The sequence below is a fragment of the Macaca nemestrina genome, chromosome 17, assembly GCF_043159975.1.
Source record: "Macaca nemestrina isolate mMacNem1 chromosome 17, mMacNem.hap1, whole genome shotgun sequence".
Lineage (NCBI taxonomy): Eukaryota > Metazoa > Chordata > Mammalia > Primates > Cercopithecidae > Macaca > Macaca nemestrina.
The window spans coordinates 68,472,464-68,480,685 of NC_092141.1; the positions used below are offsets into that span (position 1 = coordinate 68,472,464).

At 48.6% G+C, this 8,222-nt stretch overlaps 1 protein-coding gene across 2 annotated transcripts in view; it reads right to left on the reverse strand.

Annotated features, from left to right (window-relative positions):
- Positions 1-7,703, reverse strand: part of LOC105468938 (gap junction protein gamma 1) — a 33,086-nt gene extending 25,383 nt beyond the window's left edge. Inside the window, exon 1 of one of the 2 annotated variants that reach the window (XM_011719427.3) lies at positions 7,290-7,703. The gene's annotated coding sequence lies outside the window, so the exon portion shown is untranslated. Of the gene's footprint in view, positions 1-6,710; positions 6,885-7,289 lie in introns of those variants that run through there. The other variant, XM_011719433.2, reaches the window with a different exon arrangement.
- Positions 7,704-8,222: the final 519 nt, after the last annotated feature.

Here is an 8,222-nt window from a genome sequence, read left to right on the forward strand (position 1 = left end):
ACTGCAAGCTCCGCCTCCTGGGTTCACGCCATTCTCCTGCCTCAGCCTCCTGAGTAGCTAGGACTACAGGCGCCCGCCACCGCGCCCAGCTAATTTTTTGTATTTTTAGTAGAGACGGGGTTTCACTGTGGTCTCGATCTCCTGACCTTGTGATCCGCCCGCCTCGGCCTCCCAAAGTGCTGGGATTACAGGCTTGAGCCACCGCGCCCGGCCTTTTTTTTTTTTTTTTTAAGATGGAGCCTTGCTCTGTCACTAGGCTTGAGTGCAGTGGTGTGATCTTGGCTCACTGCAACCTCTGGGTTCAAGTGATTCTCCTGCCTCAGTCTCCCGAGTAGCTGTGACTACAGGTGTGTGCCACCATGCCTGGCTAATTTTTGTATTTTTAGTAGACACGGGGTTTCACCATGTTGGCCAGGATGGTCTCTATCTCTTGACCTCATGATTCCCCCCGCCTCGGCTTCCCAAAGTTCTGGGGTTACAGGCATGAACCACCGTGCCTGGCCTCTTTCCTCTTTTTTTTTCTTTTTTAAAATTTCTTATTTCTGTAGAGACAGGGTCTCATCATATTGCCCAGGTTGGTCTTGAACTCCTGGGCTCAATCAATCCTCCTGCCTTGACCTCCTGAAGTGCTGTGATTACTGGTGTGAGGCACCATGCCTGGCACCTTTTTCCTTTTTTTTTTTTTTTTTGAGATGGAGTCTTGTACTGTCGCCTAGCCTGGAGTGCAGTGGCACGATCTCAGCTCACTGCAACCTCCGCCGCACAGGTTCAAGCGATTCTTCTGCTTCAGCCTCCCAAGTAGCTGGGACTATAAGCGTGCACCACCACACCTGGCTAATTTTTCGTATTTTTAGTAGAGACGGGGTTTCACAGTGTTAGCCAGGATGGTCTCGATCTCCTCATCTCATGACCTGCCTACCTTGGCCTCCCAAAGTGATGGGATTACAAGGTGTGAGCCACTGTGCCGGGCTCTTTCTTCTTTCTTCGAGACAGAGTCTTGCTCTGTCGCCAGGGTGGAGTGCAGTGGCGCGATCTCGGCTCACTGCAACCTCCGCCTCCTGGGTTCAAGCAATTCCCCTGCCTCAGCCTCCAGAGTAGTTGGGATTACAGGCGCGCGCCACTACTCCCAGCTAATTTTTTGTATTTTAGTAGAGACAGGGTTTCACTATGTTGTCCAAGATGGTCTTGAACTCCTGATCTCGTGATCCGCCTGCCTTGGCCTCCCAAAGTGCTGGGTTTACAGGTATGAGCCGCCATGCCTGGCCTCTTTTCTTTTTTTTTTTTTTTTTTTTTTTGAGACGGAGTCTCGCTCTGTTGCCCAGGCTGGAGTGCAGTGGCGCAACCTCGGCTCACTGCAAGCTCCGCCTCCCGGGTTGACAACCTGGCCTCTTTTCTTTTTGCAAATAGAGACTGTCCCACTCTGTCAACCAGGGTGGAGTGCATGGTATGATCGCAACTCACTGTAGCCTTCAACTTCTGGGCTCAAAAAACCCTCCTGCCTCATCCTCCCGAGCAGCTGAAACCACAGGTGTATGCCACCACATCCAGCTAATTTTCAAATTACTTTTTGCAGAGACAGGGCCCTCACTATGTTGCCCAGGGTGGTCTCAAACTCCTGGGCTCAAGGTATCCTCTAGCCTCAGCCTCTGAAAGTGCTGGGATTACATGTGTGCCACTGAACTCCAGACTGGGTGACAGAGTGAGGCTCTGTCTCAAAAAAAAAAAAAAAACCAGTCAAATTAGCCAGGCGTGGCAGCATGTGCCTGTAGTCCCAACTACTTGGGAGGCTGAGGCAGGAGAACTGCTTGAACTCGGGAGGCGGAGGTTGCAGTGAGCTGAGATTGCACCACTGCAACTCCAGTCTGGATGACAGAACAAGACTCTGTCTTAAAAGAAAAAAAAAAATTAGTCAAGTGCAATAGTGAGAAAGGGGAAAAGAAAGAGTCCAACTATTTTTTTTGTTTTGTTTTAATCAAGTGCTTACATGTTTTGGGGGGGAAAAAAAAGGAGCCAGGTGCCTTGGTCTGTAATCCCCAGGTGCCTTGGTCTGTAATCCCCATATTTGAGAAGCCAAGAGGACTGCTTGAGCCCAGAAGTTCAAGACCAGCCTGGGCAACACAAGAAGACCCTGTCTCTACAAAAAAAATTTTTTTAATTAACTGGGCATGATGGCAGTGTGGGCCTGTGGTCCCAGCTACTCGTGATGCTGTGGTGAAAGGATCTCTTGAGAGCACCACTACACTTTAGCTTGGGCAACAGGACAAGACTCTGTCTCAATTATTTAAAAAAAAAAAAAAAAAAGGGCTGGCCGCAGTGGTTCACGCCTATAATCCCAGCACTTCGGGAGACGGAGGCGGGTGGATCACCTGAGGTCAGGAGACCAGCCTGACCAACATGGAGAAACCCCGCCTCTACCAATACAAAATTAGCCGGGCATGGTGGGTCATGCCTGTAATCCCAGCTACTTGGGAGGCTGAGGCAAGAGAATCTTGAACTCAGGGGCCAGAGGTTGTGGTGAGCCGAGATTGCGCCACTGCACTTCAGCCTAGGCAACAAGAGCAAAACTCCGTCTCAAAAAAATAAAAGGGCCAGGCACAGTGGTTCACGCCTGTAAACCCAGCATTTTGAGAGGCTGCGGTGACCTGAGGTCAGGAGCTCGAAACCAGCCTAGCCAACATGGTGAAACCCTTTATCTACTAAAAATACAAAAATTAGCCGGGCATGGTGGCACACACCTATAATCCCAGCTTCTCACGAGGCTGAAGCAGGAGAATTGCTTGAACCTAGGAGGCAGAGGTTGCAGTGAGCCAAGATCCTGCCACTGCACTCCAGCCTGGGTGACAGAGTGAGGCTCAGTCTCAAAAAAAAAAAAAAGAAGTTGAATGACTTAATAGGCACCAGAATGCTTTTGTCCAAATTGTGCTGGTGTTACAAGCAATATAGCCTCAAAGAACAAAGCTTCAACTGAGAGCTGGAGAAGAATTCATTTCCCAGAATACTTCATTTCTTTCTCTCTCTCTCTTTTTTTTTTTTTTTTTTGAGATAGAGTCTCACTCTGTCACCCAGGCTGGAATGCAGTGATGCGATCTTGGCTAACTGCAACCTCCACCTCCCAGGTTCAAGCCATCTTCCTGCCTCAGCCTCCCGAGTAGCTGGGATTACAGACGCCTGCCACCACACCCAGCTAATTTTTTGTATTTTTAGTAGAGATGGGGTTTACACCATGTTGGCCAGGCTGGTCTTGAACTCCTGACCTCAGGTGATCCACCCGCCTCGGCCTCCCAAAGTGCTGGGATTACAAGCATGAGCCACCACTCCTGGCCCCATTTCATTTCTTTAGAAGTAAAATGCTACCTGCAAAGAGATAATCATATCCTTGTTTTAGGAAAACTCTTTCGGCAACATATTCCACAGGTCTGAAAGATAAACCTTTACTGCCAAGGAGTGCTCTCAGCCAACTACAGTACTTGTAAAATTCAAGAATGTATAACTGTATGCCAGCCAGTACTAACAGGTCATTCATTCTTTGGAGTTGTAGAAAATAGCAATGCTCAAATGCCCAGCTAGTTTTTTGTACTTAAAATTTTTTGCATTAAATCTTAAAAAATATTTTTAAAAATACATTTTAATAGGTCCTTATTTCAACACGAGCTGAACTCATCAGCTATAGTAGTATGTTTGAAAAACAACTGTTGCCACTCAGCTGATATTAACAGCTCAGAACTGTTTTCTCTGTCTAAATTTCAGGTTAATGATACCAGCCAAAATCTATCTTCTCATACCTATTCTCAAAGGAATGGTCTTACAAAAATAATAATCTGGTCGAGTGTGGTGGCTCATGCCTGTAATCCCAGCACTTTGCGAGGCAGAGGCAGGTGGATCACCCAAGGTCAAGAGTTGGAGACCAGCCTGACCAACATGGTGAAACCCTGTTTCTACTAAAAAATACAAAATTAGCTGGGCGTGGTGGGGCATCCCTGTAAACCCAGCTACTTGGGAGGCTGAGGCACGAGAATCGCTTGAACCTGGGAGGTGGAGGTTGCAGTGAGCCAAGATAGTGCCACTGCACTCCAGCCTGGGCAACAAGAGCTAAACTCCATCTCAAAAAAAAAAAAAAAAAAAAAAATCCTACTTTTTCTTTGCCTAATTTTTTATCAAATATTTTGAACAGAAGCCACATGTATTTCTACACTACAATAAAAGCGTAAGTTCAGAAATAAGTAATCATACCCCCTAGTCAAGCTTAACTATAGGAAAGAAGGACAGGACAGGAAAGGAGGGGAAAAAAGAACTTAGCTGGGTATACTCAGGAGGCTGAGGCAGGAGGATGATTTGAGCCCAGGAATTTGAGGCTGCAGTGTTACTATGACAGCCTGGGCAACATAACAACGTCTTGTCTTAAAAAAAAAAAAAAAAGAAAGAAAGAAAGAAAAAGAAAAAAGAAAAAAGGACACACCTCACCAATTTTGAAATGTGAACGAAATGCAAATAAAGCAATAGTTTTTTGGAACTCATCACTTTGCATTGAATTAGGCATGGAACAACCACTACTCATTTGTTAAGATAATGATGCTCTGGATTTAAATTATATATCCTGTATTCTAAGATCCTCGTTACTGAACTGATTGATAGGCAAGCCTGGACCTGGGGGGAAGTGGACTAATCAGAAACAGAACCCTGCATTCCTTCCCTTTGGCTGACTTACACAAATAAAAGAATAACATTTAATTGACAAAGGATAATAGCTTATAAGTAAGATTGTTATGTTGGAGATGTGTTAACTTAAGTCCTTTGAATTAAAAGCTAAAACTCAGTTTTACCTTCATGAATTGATTAGAGAGAAAATTACCAGGTCCTTTGCTCTTTTTTAAGAGAACTGTGGTGGCTACCTGGTAGAAAACAATTCTTAAGTCACACAACCTCAAAAGTTAAAAGTGCTAACTTTTGAAAAGGATGTTTGAAATGCTTTGGAAAATTGCACAACAGTTGAAGCAGTAAATAATATTAAGCCATTACAAATCAGGACAAATATTAACAGACCTTGCATATAACTTCTATGTATCTCTTCAATACGCCCTTTGCCTACAGCACTCAGGGCACAAAAATCTGGGGAAAACTTAAAACTAAGATCTGTTTATCGGAGCTTTTTACCTTCTACCCAGAAGAGTTCGTGTTTCTTTAATTCTGCCATTACACAGTACTTAAGACATCCAAAGCAACTGCAGTGATACAACTCTATGCTAAGTTTTTAAAAAGATCAGTAAACTTAACCCACAACTCACAGTATTTTAATCAGGAGTTCTGGAAGTAAGGGTATTTTTCTGTTTTTTTTTCCATACCCTCTGAGGTTGAAATTTTTTTACTCTTTTACTCTGAATAATACCTAAACCCTCCCTAGGGAGAGAAATATTTTACTCCTAAATGACATTATTAACGCATTTTTCTACAGATATTAATGTACTGGAGATATGCTGTTTCCTGCTTATTAGGAAATTAAAATCCCTTTCATTTATGTAGTTTGATTTTTTATAGCGCTTTCATATACTCACTTGAACGTGTACACGACACAAACATACAACAAATTTAGACTTATCAGGCATACCCTCAGCCAGAACTTATTCAAACTTACTCGATTTCACATTGTCTTGATGTTAACAAAATTAAGCATGAGCACAATGAAATCCGTATTACTACCAGTTCTCGAAGAACAAAAAGAAAAACCAAATTCGCCCATTTCGCAAGGGAAAAGTACTCCCAATCAGACAATCGCAAAAAAAGAAAAAAAATCTCAACCATACATTCACGTAAATCTTCTCAACTCAGAGCTCCAAACGCAGTCGACAACCACACAACTGCCCACAATCACAGCGGTAGCGCCTACTCTTAATTTTGAAGCTAGAGACTTAAGGATACACACACACACACACACACACACACACACACACACAATCACAGCGGTAGCGCCACACACACACAATCACAGCGGTAGCGCCTACTCAATTTTGAAGCTAGAGACTTAAGGATACACACATACATACACACACACACACACACACACACACACACACACGTTCTCTAAAGTTTGACAAAGTGGGGGAAAAGTCATTTTAAGTAAAGAAAACGAGTTAATCAGAAGGCGATGAGCCCAGTCCTTCCGCCCCGCTTTCCCGCTTCCAGCCCTCGAACTAACCCTCCTCTAACCCCCGAGAGGCAGGAGTTCTAGCGGGAAGATGCGGAAAGCGGCCGGAGACTCAGGGACCGAAGTCGGGGAGACAAAGAGCAGCCCGCGAAGCGCCCGGGTGCCGAGGGGCGGCCCGGCTCCGCCCTGCGCCCCTAACCGCCCGGGTAGTTGTCGGCACCGCCGGGTGCGCGCCGCCTCTGCCCGGGCTCCCCGACAGTCCCCCGACAACTCCGCAGCCCAAGACACCCCCGAGCTGTTTCCCTCCGGATTTGGGAGCCGCGCGCTTGGGGACAAAGAGGGAGGGTGCGCCGGGGGCAGTGGCAGGACGCGGGCCGGCGACGCCCCTCCGGACTCGGCGGGAACCCCTCGGCGGCGCCCCCCTCCTCCCCCCGCTCCGGCCGCGCTCTTCCCTGGACCTCCGGAGGTGCTCCTCGGCCCATCTTCGGGCTCCCCACGAGTTCTCCCGCCTCCCCCTGGGACCCCGCCCCTGGCCCGCTTCTCCTCAGCCGGCCCTGCGGCCGCCCCTCACCCGGCGGCGGGTTCCCCCGGAGCCGCCTCCTCCGCCGGGCCTCGGCCCGTCCCGCCGGCCGCGGCCTCATGTGCCCAGCGTCGCCATCGCCTTCGCCTTCACCCTCGCCTCTCCTCCACCTCCTCCGCCGCTGCCGCCTTCGCCTCAGTCTCCAGCCGAGGCAGAAGCCGCTCCCGCCGCCGCCGCCGCCGCCTCCCGCTCCCGCTCCCGCCGCCGGGACCCGCGGGAAGGCGCCTGCGCACTGCGCGCTGCGGTGGGGGCGGGGGCATCCCGCCGCGGCCCGGGAGCGGGGGGCGCGCGGCACGTGGCGCTCGAGTGGGAGGGGGCGCCCCGGAACGCGCGGGAAGCGACGGGAGCGCCAACTTTTCGCGGTCGAGTCCTCGCCGTGCTCTCGGATAGTCCGGGACGCGGGGGAGGCGCGGCGCGCGTGTGAGTCACCCGCGTGGAGTTTGGACCCCGGGTGGGCGCAGACTTCGCTCCGGGCAGTTCTCCTCCAAGCTGATTTTCGGGCGAGAGTCCCCTGCTAGCCGCGCCTCAGTTTGAGCTGGCCGCTAACGGCGCCGTGGGTTCTCGCCTTACCTGGGTATCCTGGGTTGGTTCAGCGGGCCCAGAGTTGTCTTCTGCGCGCTCCGCCGAGGCCTTGGTCCATTGTAGCACGGGATGCTAATGTCTCCTCTTAGGTTCTGCTCTACAATTCCTCGAGGATCTGACGGGCCCTGGGTGGATCTAGCTACCCTAGCGTCTTTGAGTCGGGGCTCTTAGAAGTGCTCTAGATACTTTTCAAGTCCTGAACTTCTCGGATTAGCAAGACCCTAATAGGCTATTTCCTCTTAACGCTTTGCATCCCAGCAGGGTCCCATTCAGAGGACTTGGGAAAATTTTTCATGCATAGGAATCCCCAGTTTTAAAATGCCCAGTAGGAAACCGAAAATTCTCCAAATGCTTTAAGTAGAGTGAGACTTTGGCTAATAAAGGAAGGCTTAGTAAAGAGACGGGCGACCTCTGGAATTATCTCATCTGAGCATCAGAATGCCGATGGATAGGCTTTTATTATTTTGCCCTTTTGACCAGAGGAAATTAAGCGCTAACAAGTGAGGTTACTTGCTGCAAGTCAAACTCCCCAACCCAAAGCCAAGCCCTAAGGGCTAGCCGCAGAGTGGAAAACTTGAAGGCTAGGCATCTAATGCACTGACCAGTTTTTTTGTGGCCAGTATGGTGTTTTCCAAAAATATGAATTAATTACCAAAATATTAAAATCCAGATTTCTGGCCTCCCTAAAAAGTCAAAACGTGCTTACTTTGAGCTGCTCTTTTCACATGGCAGCTCCTCTTGAGTCACCTTGTCCGGGTAGGCAATGTCCCCACTCAGCTACTTAAATCATTTCATGACCTGCTTGGCCTAGGAGCATTTAAGTACTTCTCCCTGTGATTGCTGTAGTCTGTCCCCACGTCTTATCACATTGCCTCTCTACAGATGTATTTAAAATGACAAGTGTGGGATGGATGCGGTGGC